Source organism: Scyliorhinus torazame, chromosome 21 (genome assembly GCF_047496885.1).
Source record: "Scyliorhinus torazame isolate Kashiwa2021f chromosome 21, sScyTor2.1, whole genome shotgun sequence".
Classification (NCBI taxonomy): Eukaryota; Metazoa; Chordata; class Chondrichthyes; order Carcharhiniformes; family Scyliorhinidae; genus Scyliorhinus; species Scyliorhinus torazame.
In genome coordinates this window covers 6648384-6662337 of record NC_092727.1, presented here as the reverse complement: position 1 = coordinate 6662337, position 13954 = coordinate 6648384, and the positions used below count along the sequence as shown (strand labels likewise).

At 47.8% G+C, this 13954-nt stretch overlaps 1 long non-coding RNA gene across 1 annotated transcript in view; it reads right to left on the bottom strand.

The window, feature by feature from the left end:
- LOC140398122 (uncharacterized) overlaps positions 1 to 13954 on the bottom strand; it is a 339545-nt gene that overhangs the window by 123703 nt on the left and 201888 nt on the right. Inside the window, exon 6 of the long non-coding RNA XR_011937414.1 lies at positions 6893 to 6975. This is a non-coding gene — a long non-coding RNA (uncharacterized lncRNA). The remainder of the gene's footprint in view (positions 1 to 6892; positions 6976 to 13954) is intronic.

Here is a 13954-nt window from a genome sequence, read left to right as displayed (position 1 = left end):
ATGGAAACGGAAGTTGCTATTAGGCTAACTATTCATTTTAAATCTGAGAGTGATCGCCTTTTGTCCACCAAAGTTATTAAGGAATATGAGACAGAGTTGGGCATATGGAGATAAGCCAGAAATCAGCAATGATCGAGTTGAATGGGGGAACAGCTCAAGGGGAATACTCCTGTTGAATATTTTTGTTGCAGTTTAGCGATTTCTTTATCAGAGGCTGCTGATATATGTGATGTTCTTCTCAGCAGGTTCCTCCCTGAAGCCAGAGCTCACTCAGCTGTGGCCTTTCCTCTGTGAAAGATACTATGCAAGTGGACATTATTGTTGTTGATATTCCCCTCCCTCTAATATTCTGGGACACCCTGACACACCTCAGACTGGGAGCCGAGTGGAGAGGCAACTAGATCCTTAGGGTGTCTCTGCTCTGAGAGACTCACCTGCCTCCTGATCTCATATCGCACACTACCACCCCCATTACGTTCACCCCCCCCCCCCCCCCTCCCCACCCTTCCCCCCACCTCCAGCTCAAAGTATGACATGGCACTCAAACAGTTAACTGCACCCGGGACCCGTTCACTGCCTGTGAACGTTGCACGTAGACGGAAAGAGCCTAGTTAACTGTCCTCGACTGAAATCCGTGTCTCAGGCACAGCGCTGAACAAATTCTCATGTGTGTTCAACAAAAATTTTGGAAGCCCATTTCGATTCACACTCCACTGTGCCAACTGAACTCTACCAGTGACATAGCTTTAACAGCACTGGGCTGCATGCCAGACAGGCTGTCCATTACTAGGCAGACTGCTGATCCAGCCTCCTTTATCCTCAGGGTTTCTTTTTGTGAGAAAATGTCATCGCACAATACCTGGGCGTAGAGTCTTTTTTTTTTGAAAGATTCTTCGGGTTTAGTGCACAACAGTTTACTTACATCAGTCAGTGGGTGTCTAGTGTTCCGGACACATCTTATCAAGCAGGTAGAAAGAAAGGTTTGTCGTGTTCAGCTGGGTTCTCGCTCTCTCTCTCTCTCTCTCTCTCTCTCTCTCTGCAATCTGCTTTTTTTTTTCTCTCCAACCACACTCAAGCACAAAGATTCATTGTTTTCCCTTCAGTGTGCCTCACATGGCTCTCGCTCACAAGGTCAACCATAACAGGTATCTGGTTTTAATTAAGTAACAGACATCGCCACATTACCCCAGCATATTACAGCTACAAGATTGTACAGCGAATGAGGTCTGTGTGCACACACGCCCCCACCCACATCCTCACCCTCGCACCCCCACACCTCTCATTCTCATCGCCTCACCCGCAGCCCCTTGCATGCACGCCCCCCCCCCCCCATGCACGCATGCGTGTTCACACACACGCAATTTAAGTGGTTGGGCAGATGGAGTATAATGTGGGAAGTGTGAAATTATCCACTTCATGGAAAGAATGGAAATGCAGTGGTTTTTTAAAATGTTGGTTTTGAGAAGGAGTTGGGGTCGCACACAAATGACAATTAATTTGCAAGACATCAAACCGCTCAGAAAGTAAATGGTGTGTTTGTCTTCATTGCAAGGAAGTTTGAGTATAAGAGAGTAAGGAAGCCTTTCTACAATGATATAAGGCACCTGAATACCACACCTGGAGCACTACGTACAATTTGGCCTCGTTACCTCAGGAAAGATGTACTTGCCTGAAAGAGAACAGAAGAACGAGGAGCAGGAGTGGGCCATCTGGCCCCTCGAGCCTGCTCCACCATTCAATAAGACCATGGCTGATCTTTTTGTGGACTCAGCTCCACTTACCCGCCCGCTCACCATAATAATTCCTTTACTGTTCAAAAACCTATCTATCTTTGCCTTAAAAACATTCAACAAAGTAGCCTCAACTGCTTCACTGGGCAGTGAATTCCACAGATTCACAACCCTTTGGGTGAAGAAGTTCCTCCTCAACTCAGTCCTAAATCTGCTCCCCCTTATTTTGAGGCTGTGCCCCCGAGTTCTGGTTTCATCCGCCAGTGGAAACAACCTCCCTGCTTCTATCTTATTTATTCCTTTCATAATTTGATACGTTTCTACAAGATTCCCCCTCATTCTTCCGATGCATCTGAGGGGCATTAGACTGATTGTTGAGATCAGAAGTTATATTATCAGGAGAGATTACGAAGAATGGGCCTATGCTGACTGGAAATTAGAAAATTGAGAGGTGATTTCAGTGAAAAGTATAAAATTCTCAGAGGACTTGACAGAGCGGATGTTGAGAGACTGTTTCCTCTGGCTGGATAGCATAGAGCTATGAGACACAGGGGGTCAGCTATTTAGGAGTTTAGGAGATATCTCCTCATTTTAGAGCATTGTAAATCATTGAAGATCTTTACCTCAGATGGCTGTGAATGTTTAGTCGTTGATAAAATTGAAGAGGCCAATCGATTTTTAGACAGTAAGGAAATCAATGGATATGGGGATTGTGTGGGAAGGTAGCATTGAAATTCAAAATCAATTAAAATGCTCTTGAAGGCTCGAGGGCTGAGTGTCCTACATCCTTCTTATGTTAGAATTTATATTTAAGTAGCAAAACGTATTGCAATTTGGGAAGCAGGGAAATATGGTTGGTTGTTCCACAGGAGTATCACGGAGGAGCTGGGAGATGCAAAACTGTGGCCCTGCATGGTCACCAACAGTGGGGGAGGAGTGGTGTAACTACAGCGTGACATGTTTACATAGATAATTTCCATTGATGTAAAGGGCAGCACGGTGGCGCAGTGGGTTAGCCCTGCTGCCTCACGGCGCCGAGGTCCCAGGTTCGATCCCGGCTCTGGGTCACTGTCCGTGTGGAGTTTGCACATTCTCCCTGTGTCTGTGTGGGTTTCGTCCCCACAACCCAGAGATGTGCAGGGTGGGTGGATTGGCCACGCTAAATTGACCCTTAATTGGAAAAAATGAATTGGGTACTCTAAATTTATTTTTAAAAATTGTTTAAAAATAAATAAATAAATGTTGATGTAAGAACCAAAACAATGGCAAAATGTTCTAAATATGACAAGCAATTTAGGAAGGAAATAAAGAAAAGTCTTGCAGCGCTCTAAATGAAGACATTTCTCCTAAACTTCAAAATAACTGACCTTCACTGTGTCTCATAACTCTATGTTGTCCAGTAAGGGGAAATAGCCTTTAAGCATCCGCTCTGTCAAGTCCTCTGAAAATGTTATACTTTTCACTGAAATCACCTCTCAATTTTTAAATTTGAAATGCGGTCACTGTTGTGGAGAAATACCGCAGCTAATTTCTGCACTTCAAGATCGCACAAATAACAATGAGATAAATGAGCAGATAAAATGTTTCGAAGAATAAACATTGGCCAGGCCATGGGAGAATTCATAGAACATACAGTGCAGAAGGTGGCCATTCGGCCCATCGAGTCTGCACCGACCCACTTTAAGCCCTCACTTCCACCCTATCCCCATAAACCAATAACCCCTCCTAACCTTTTTGGTCACGAAGGGTAATTTATCATGGCCAGTAAGAAGTCTTACAACACCAGGTTAAAGTCCAACAGGTTTGTTTCAAACACTAGCTTTCGGAGCGCAGCTCCTTCCTCAGGTGAATCCAGCAGTGCTCCGAAAGCTAGTGTTTGAAACAAACCTGTTGGACTTTAACCTGGTGTTGTAGGACTTCTTACTGTGCTCACCCCAGTCCAACGCCGGCATCTCCACATCATGGCTAGCATGGCCAATCCACCTAACCTGCACGTCTTTGGACTATGGGAGGAAACCGGAGGAAACCCATGCAGACACGGGGAGAACGTGCAGACTCCGCACAGACAGTGACCCAGTGGGGAATCGAACCTGGGACCCTGGCGCTGTGAAGCCACAGTGCTAACCACATGTGCTAACATGCTGCCAGTTGCCGTAGAAGAGCAATTCCCTTGCTCTTCTACAAAATAGTGTCAGGGTGTTTGTTTTACATTTTCCGGAGCGGGCGGATGGAGTCTGGTTTTGACATCTTATCCCAAGTACGGCACTTCTGACAGTGCAGCACACTTTAGTACCGCACTATGGATGTCAACCTGTTTGATGTGCTCACAAGGGTGGGACTTCAACCATGACCTTTTGAGCCAAGGCCGACACCTCAGTGGCATATGATGCTCAGTGACTGATGTCAGATAGAAAGGCTTCTGAAATTCCTTTGTCCAATACTTTAAGATGTAAAAACAGAAAGAATTTTATGCAAACTTGTCAATGCAACCATACATTTTTAACCCAACAGTATTAATGAATGGAAATTAAGGACAATTTTGTGCCATGATCTTTCACCTTCGCTCAGACTGCCCCAGCCTCATTTAGCTAGATATCCGTGAACCTGTCAGACTGCCTAAGAATTAAGTCCTTCCACAGACAAACACTGAAAATGTTATGACCTCCAAAGGTAGTTTTACACTGGACATCAACCTAGATAGCAGAGGGAAAGATAAACATCAGCAAGGATGACTTGGCTAATGCCACAAATGGAAATGTTCCTTCATTAAAGAATCTAAGGAAGGCAGCCTCATTGAACTGATGCTGTCTCAAACCGAGAAACTCAAGGAATTGAGGGAGGGAATCTTATGGAAGACCCAAAAGGAGTTTAGTATTATTTATAAGAATGGAGGTGTTCGCACTGAAATGTACAATATCCTGAGATTTTGTTTGGGTAGCTGATGGGAGGCCACGGGGATTGAGCGGGAAAATGGAGTTAAGATATAAGTTCAGTCATGATCGTATGGAACTGTGGAGCTGGCTCGAGGGGTTAATGGCCTCCTCCTATTCCTTATGCTCTACCACATGTCAGCTTTCTCTCCCCTCTTGTGATGGTGTGGACATCTGCTTGGGTATGGTTCAAAGAGGGCTTGCAGTTCACCATTACATTACCACTTCTTATAATTAATCTTTATTAGGATGTTCACTTTGCTGGTCAGGTCACAATGCATTGTCCTTCCCTAATCGCCCTTGAATAGAATGGCTTGCCATGCCATTTCAGAGGCGGTTAAGAGACAACCACATTGCTGTGGGTCTGGAGTCACATTTAGGCCAGTCAAGTTAATGATTGATTCCCTTCCCTAAAGGAACATTAGTGAACCATGTGTGCTTTTTATAACAATCAATGATAGTTTCCTGACACTATTACGAAGACAGCTTTCAATTTGGGGGGGTACGATGACACAGTGGTTAGCACTGCTGCCTCACAGCGCCAGGGACCCGGATTCAATTCCGGTCTCTGTCTGTGTGGAGTCTGTACGTTCTTCCCGTGTCTGCGTGGGTTTCCTCCGGGTGCTCACAGATGTGCAGCTTTGGTGGATTGGCCATGCTAAATTGCCCCTTAGTGTCTAGGGATGTGCAGGTTAGGTTCTAGGTTATGGGGATAGGGTGGGGGAGTGTAAATGGGGAGAGTGCTCATTCAAAGGGTCGGTGCAGACTCGATGGGCCAAATGGCCTCCTTCTGCACTGAATGGATGCTATGATTAATTAATTGCACTTGAACTGCACCAGATATCATGATGGAATGTGAATCCATTCCTTGGGACATATCCTGGGCCTCTGACATAACCACCACAACACCATCTCCCCACTTAGAGTTTTGTTGAGTAAGGGTATTAAGGGCATCACAGAGCTGGGGCAGGTAAATGGAATTGAGGTACAGTCATGGCCCAAATGAATATCAGAACAGTCTTGAGGGGCTGAATGGATTTTTCCTGCTCCTATATTCCTAATAATGGCTCTTCGTGTGTGAAGAGGAGCAGTGATAGTGTCTGTATTTGTTGTGTACACCCATGGTGAGATCATTGATTGATTTTTTTCCTTATAACCCAGAGATGGGAGAGCAAGAGATTCTGCTCACCCCAGGGGGCAGATCTGTCTGGCTCACTCAGTTCAACCCCTGCAATCAACGTGCCAGTACACTGTGAACCACTGGGTAAAGATCGTAACAGGATCGATCACTCAGTGGTTTATCTTAGCAGTTGCTCAATATTTGTTTTGAAATGAAATGAATTCTGCCACCCATTGACAATAAATATGCTTGGATGGGGCAGCGCGATGGCACAGTGGTTAGCACTGCTGCCTACAACGCTGAGGACCCGGGTTCGATCCCGGCACTGGGTCTCAGTCCGTGTGGAGTTTGCACTTTCTCCCCGTGTCTCCTGCTCTTATCCTAACTCGCACAAAATGCTGTTCACCCATCATTCCCTGTGCTCACTGACCAACATTGCTTCCTGGTCTGGCAACACCTCTATTTTAAAATATGACATTCCACTGGCTTGCCCGGTTAGCACTGTTGCTTCACAGCTCCGGGGTCCCAGGTTCGATTCCCGGCTCGGGTCACTATCTGTGCAGAGTCGGCACATCCTCCCCGTGTCTGCGTGGGTTTCCTCCGGGTGCTCCGGTTTCCTCCCACAAGTCCCGATAGACGTGCTGTTTGGTGAATTGGACATTCTGAATTCTCCCTCAGTGTACCCGAACAGGCGCTGGAGTGTGGCGACTAGGGGATTTTCACAGTAACTTCATTCCAGTGTTAATATAAGCCTATTTGTGACACTAATAAGGATTATTATTATCTTTACTGATACCAACTTTGTATTCTAGATTTACTTAATTAACTGAAGTTAAATTCCCAGATGTCATGGTGGGATTTTAAACTCATGTCTCCAGATTTTTAATAGTGACCTCACCACTAACCCCACTGTGAGCAAAATGGTGAGAATGTAGGTAGGTGGGACTGAGGTGAAAAGATGGGTGGGTGAGTCTAGTGATGTTCTCGTTGGGGTTCAAAAGGTCCTTTTGCTGTTCTTAAATATTCTCCTGTTGCTACCATATGGAAATCGCTTCATTACAATGACAGTCAAACTGCTGCTAAATTTACTGCCTTGTGCACAAGAAACTCACCCCATTCACAAGGCACGATGGTTGCTATGGAGTCCTTTGGGTGATTGGCATATCCCAGGGTTTGTTGTTTAAAACAAGATATTCTATTGGAAAGAAAAAAGAGCAAGCGTTATTAGTTAATATTTATTACAGGGTGAACTGCATTACTGTGCACACAATGCTCGGGTGAGGCGGTAGACAAAGGAAAACGGAGAGGCATTGACATTGTTTAATACGATTGTTAACGCAGAGCCGTTTTGAGTCACTTCCAGCTGCCTGGTATCGAAGCAACCCTTGAACAAATCCTCCCATCACAACGTGTGGCTCAGGGATCGGTGAAGTTAGAATCAGCAACTTACGGCCCAGAAATAAGCCACGTGGCCCAGCCTGGCTGTACCGACTCTTTAAAAGGGCAGTTGTGCTTGGGTCCACACCATTTAGTTCATAGAATCATGAATCATATAGAATCATGTGGGCAGCACGGTGGCACAGTGGTTAGCACTGTTGCTTCACAGCTCCAGGGACCCAGGTTCGATTCCCGGCTTGGGTCACTGTCTGTGCGGAGTCTGCACGTTCTCCCCGTGTCTGCGTGGGTCTCACCCCCACAACCCAAAGATGTGCTGGTTAGGTGGATTGGCCACACTAAATTGCCCCTTAATTGGGAAAAATGTAATTGGGTACTGTAATGAAAAAACAACTGTAAATGTTGCCGATGAAACAAATTTACTTGTGCTTCCAGGATGCCGTGTGCAATGCGTCTCAACTGAAGGGAATCAGCCCCAAAATCAATCAGGGCAGCGAGCTGGGATTGCACCCAGAGCAACAACCCTTAGACAAAGTTAGGAAAAACTGAATGCTGCTGAGAACAATCATCAAATATCCTTTGAAATGAAATTCGATTATTGTCACAAGTAGGCTTCAAATGAAGTCACTGTGAAAAGCCCCTAGTCGCCACATTCCGGCGCCTGTTCAGGGAGGCTGTTACGGGAATCAAACCGTGCTGCTGGCCTGCCTCGGTCTGCTTTCAAAGCCAGCGATTTAGCCCTGTGCTAAACAGCCCCATAGCCTTTGGCTATCAAGGCGTGAGAAGGTTCAAACAGATAATAGCAGAATAGAGCGGATATAACTATCAGAAAAGATTAAACATGCTGGGTTTCTTTTTATAGAAAAGACACGGCACATATAGAGTATACACACCACCATAGATTAGTTGGAGTGAGTGGTCTGTTTCTGTGCAAAATACAGTGGGAAAAGAATGAAGCCAGTCATGTCCGGTGTTCCCTGCTGCGTCAAGGTGGACAGCAGCAGTAACAGTCTCCAAACAGACCACATGTATTGCATCCAATTTACAACAAACAAGCCATTTGGCCCAATCTATACTGGTATTTATGGGTCACACAAGCCTCCTCCCACCTCCTCTTCAGCTAACCCTACCAACATATTTAAGAACCGCAAGGGTGATGCCCCTGAGATATAAAAGAGCGACAAGGTTAAACGTTATATAAAATATCATCTTTGAAAAGAAAGAAGGGAAAATGTCACAAAAGTGTAAATTGAGATAAACTATTGTAGCCATCTGAGATGGCCACCTGCAAAGGACCATGGGAATTATGGCCAACCCAGGACTCAGACAGATACAGAGCTTCTGTGTACTTGAAACGCAGGTAGCTAGACCTGATCGAAACCCCCCGCTCGTTTGCATTCTAATGGCCCATTTCCCCAGAACAATAGGACTGCACTCAGGTAACCGATACAGCCACAGACTTATCGGCGCCACTCCCTTTACTCAGAGAGCCCAACCACCAAGGTCAATGACCGCCAAGGACCCGCCCAGCCAGCAGGGCACCTGCCCCTTTATTGGCCAAAATCAAAGGCAGTGATCGAAGCCTGTTGAATTATTGGGTCCAAGATTAAGGACCGCCCCAAAGAGCGCGAATCTCAGGAGGATAAAAAGGGACACAGCCATGTGTTCAGTCTCTTTTGGACCTGACCTGTGCCAGCCTCCTTTGAATCCGGCCTGTGCCAGCCCAACTGCAGCATAACGACCAGACAGCCAAGTTCAAGACCAACGATCGCAACCTGACGGATGAGCCCGGCAGAGACAGAACCACTTCTTCAAACCAGCCACATGATCAAGATAAAGGCCTTATCCACTTGCACAGTGCTGGTCGCCTGAAGTTAAGTATAGGTTATTGTAGTTGATAGGTGTAGTTTAACTTGTAGTATATTGTGCTTGCATGTCGAAGTAACCCTTGTGTGTAAATAAACCATCTTTGAACTTGAACTGACTAACTGGTTGTGTGGTCACTTGACCGATATACGGGAAAGCCTTGTGGTTCAGTAAGAGAAACAGAAACACCCACAGTATTGGCGACGCTGTTGGGACATAACATCATATCATAAAAAGAGTCTCAGTATCATATTGGTGACTCGAAAGAACAACATTATTATAATATTCCATTAAATTGGCAACACTATTTCCTCTGATAAGAAGATTTCAGAATGAATAGGTACAATCGTAAAATTAGAGCTAAGCCACTCAAGGGAACAGAGGAGATAGGAGCAGGAGTAGGCCATTCGGCCCTTTGCATCTGTTTTGCCGTTCAACTAGATCGTGGCTGATCTACCTCACTGCCATTTTCCAGCACGATCCCTTGATATCTTTAACATCTAGAAATCTATCGATCTCAGTCTTGAACATGCTCAGTGACTGAGCCTCCACAGTTCCCTGGGATAGAGAATTCCAAACATTCACCGCCCTCTGAGTGAAGACATTCCTCCAGATCTCAGTCCCAAATGACCCGGCTCTTATTCTGAGATTGCAACAACATTGGTTCCAGACACCCCCCAATCAGGGGAAACGTCTTTCCCGCATCTACCCTGTTGAGCCCTGTAAGAATTACGTACATTTAATGAGGTCCCCCCTCATTCATCAAACTCTGGAGAATACAGACCTAGTCTCCTCAATCTCTCCCTATAGGACAATCCCTCCTTTCTTTGTTGCTCCCTCTCGATGGTTAATATATCCTTCCTTCGATAAGGAGACCAGGGGCGGGATTCTCCGACCCCCCCCCGCCGGGCCGGAGAATCGACTGTGGGGGGGCAGCGTGAATCCCGCCCCCGCTGGCTGCCGAATTCTCCGGCACCGGGGTTTTGGCGGGGGCGGGAATCGCGCCACGCCAGTTGGCGGACGCTGACAGCGGCCCCCCCCGGCGATTCTCCGGCCCGCGATGGGCCGAGTGGTCGCCCGTTTTAGGCCGGTCCTGCCGGCGTAAATTAGACCTGGTACTTACCGGCAGGACCTGGCTCTGCGGGCGGCCTCCGGGGTCCTCGGGGGAGTGCGGAGGGATCTGGCCCCCGGGGGGGCCCCCTACAGTGGCCTGGCCCGCGATCGGGGCCCACCGATCCGCGGGCGGGCCGGTGCCGTGGGGGCACTCTTTCCCTCCACACCAGCGGCTGTCAACCTCCACCATGGCCGGTGCGGAGGCGAACCCCCCCCCTGCGCATGCGCTGGGATGACGCCAGCACACGCTGGCGCTCCCGCGCATGCGCCAACTCGCGCCGGCTGGCGGAGCCCCTTCCGGCCGATTGGCGCGGCGCCAACTCCTCGACGCCGGCCTAACCCCTGGAGGGGCGGAGGATTCCGCATCTTCTGGGCGGCCCGACGCCGGAGGGGTTCACGCCGCTCCATAAGAGAGGGTTTTATGAAATAGAAGAATATAAAGATGGCTACAGCTATGGGAGGGCGTCACATTGTGGCCTGTAAATCCTTATTCTCCATGGAAAGATGTGAAAATGTTACTCAGGTCTTCAGAAGTGACATGAGAGTAGATCTTCTAACTCAGATCAATTTTCCTGCCCGATTCCATAATGGGTATAGCAAGATGAACAAAAATCAAACAAGCTGGATGAGGTCATTTCTTTAAAGGTCTTCTTTTAAGCTGGTGGTTTCAGAGTTTTATGTACTTTCATTTTATTTACGAAGAGTTACATAGGGCGTGATCGAATGGCCTCGTCATCCTGACTCAGTGATGCAATGCGGCCATCCAATCTTGTGAGAGGCCTCTCGCGAGATTTGCGATGCTCTGGCGTTGCCAGACTGGCAGAGGCACTATCAGGGTGCCAGGCTGTCAGTGCCAAGGTGCCCGGGTGCCAGCGATCTGGCTCGGGGGTGCCCTGCCCTTATGAGGTGGGGTGGTCTATGTTGATGTTGACACTCCACATGAGCCTCCTCACATGAGAATGACTGCTTCTCTCCCTCACCCCTTTATTCTCTCCTTCCTCATGTCAAACCTCCCCTTAAATGCGTTAATGTTCTCTGCCTCATCCACTCCACGTAGCAGTGAGTTCCACATTCTGACCACTCTATAGGAAATCCCCTCCTAAATTCTTCATTTGACCTGTGAGTCATTCACCCACATTCACCTTCAATGTAATAAAATGTGAAAGGTGCTTCACAGGAATATTATGAAGCAAAATTTGACACTGAGGAGAAATAAAAGGTATATGGCCAAATGCTAGCTAGGTTTGAAGAGCTATTTAAAAGAGAATAGAGAGGCAGGATGCATTAAGGAGGGACTAAGTCTGGTTGAGTCTCAGGCGGTTGCCATTGCGAGAGGGATAGCGTCAATGGCTAGAAAACACAATACGGATCAATAAACTGCTAATGGCCGAAACAAAAAGGTGCAGGCTTCGAACCCTTCCCCAGATAGATCAGCAAGTGCAGATGAACTCTTAAACTGTGGCTATAAATCAGCTGGATATGATGAACTTGGCTGAGTCTCATTTTACAGGAACCCATAAAATGCTCCTGCCATATAGAGCCAGTCATCCTGAGCATAAAGATGGTGGTGGATGTGGAAGGAGTATTGTGATCGGTACAGACTGTAAATCAAAGAACAAAGAACAATACAGCACAGGAACAGGCCCTTCGGCCCTTCAAGTCTGTACCGGTCGTGATATCACCCTTGGCCAAAACCCTCAGCACTTCCGAGTGCCGTATCCCTCTATACCCATCCTATCCATGTCTTTGTCGAGGTACCTTTTAAACGCCGTTAATGTATTTGCTTCCACAACTTCTTCATGCCAATCTCTTGGAGGGGGGAGCATGAAGATACAGAAAACAAAATCAAAACCAAGTAGAAGCAATGAAGGAAATGCACAGCTAGAAATCTGAAAGAAAAATAGGGAATGCTGCAAAGCTATGGCAGACTTTACGTAGAATCACATCCTGTCTACAGCACAGAAACAAACCATTCACCCAACTCGTATGTGTTGTTGCTGATTCTCCACAAGAATGCCTTCCAACTGTAATATCCAAACTTGCCACTTACCCCTTATTGCTCATTTAAGTATTGAGCCTACCCCGAACACCCGAATGCTATCTGCCCCATTTGGCAGTGAGTTCCACATTCCACACATTGCGTAAAGAAATAGCCCCTAAATTCTGTATTTGATCTCATACCAGCTATCTTATATTTATATCCTCTTGTTCTGGACTCACTCACAAGTGGAAATGGTTTGTCCACATCCAGGCTGAAAAACTCCTGCCTCTTTTTAAGGATCTCTATCAAGTCTCTTCTTCTCCAGAATTCAGCAAAGCAAAGTCTTTCCTGATAATTCAATCCTCTTACGTCTGGCAACATCCTTGTACATGTTTCCTACACTTTCCCAAAACCAAAATATTCTTTCCCTAATACGGAGATCAGGGGCGAGACCCCCCGCCGTGTCGGAGAATCGCCAGGGGCTGGCGTGAATCCCGCCCCCGCTGGTTGCCGAATTCTCCGGCACCGGAGATTCGGCGGGGGCGGGAATCGCTGCGCGCCGCCGGTTGGGTGCCCCCCCCCCCGCGGTTCTCCGGCCTGGATGGGCCGAAGTCCCGCTGCTAGGATGCCTGTCCCGCCGGCGTGGATTAAACCACCTCTCTTCCCGGCGGGACAAGGTGGCGCGGGCGGGCTCCGGGGTCCTGGGGGGTGCCCTCACGGTGGCCTGGCCCGCGATCGGGGCCCACCGATCCGCGGGCGGGCCTGTGCTGTGGGGGCACTCTTTTCCTTCCGCCTTCGCCACGGTCTCCACCATGGCGGAGGCGGAAGAGACTCCCTCTGCCGCCCGGAGATGTCATTTCCGCGCCAGCTGGCGAGGCACCAAAGGCCTTTCCCGCCAGCTGGCGGGGCGGAAATCAGTCCGGCGCGGGCCTAGCCCCTCAAGGTTAGGGCTCGGCCCCCCAAGATGCAGAGCATTCCGCACCTTTGGGGCGGCGCGATGCCAGACTGATTAGCGCCGTTTTTGGCGCCGGTCGGCGGACATCGCGCCGATACTGGAGACTTTCGCCCCAGAACTGCACACACCATTCTAAGTGTTGTCTAACCAAGGTTCTATATAATTTTACCATTACCTCCTAGTTTTGCACACTTTTTCTCTGGAAATACACTTTCTTTGCTGTCTTTCTTCGGCCGCGCCTGCCGCAAGATCGCCTGGGGCGGGACGTGGACCATATAACGGTCCATTGGCCTTGGGTGGGAATTTCTGGGGGCCGGGCCGGCGCGGCTGGAGAATCTTGCCCTATGCCTTATCAATTTGTATTGCTACCTTTGGTGATTTGTGTGTCTGCATTCCCAGATCTTCTTGTTTCTTTGCCCGATTTTGGGTTCTGAGCAAGGAGTGCCTCCTTCATTGCTCTTACAAAAATAAGCCACCTAATATTCTGCGAGATTGAATTTAATTTACCATTGATCCACCCGCTCTGTAAACCACATTGTGCACCATTCCAACCCATGTTGATCTCATCTGCAAATTTCAACACCATTCCTCCTAGCTTTAATGTCCACCAGTATCTTTAAAAATAACAAATGGATTAAAAGTTCAGGTGTGATCTCTTCATCTGGACTGATGCCAGGGCACACCCTCATGCAGGTGCTGTCGCCGTTCCTTACAACAACAGAAATGGTATGCTGCCCTACATTGCAAGAGGATTTGAGTTCAGAAGTAGGGATGTCTTACTGCAGTTATTCGGGAGTCTTGGTGAGACCACAGCTCGAGTGAGATTGGATTGACTGGGCCTGCATTCACTACAGTTTAAAAGGA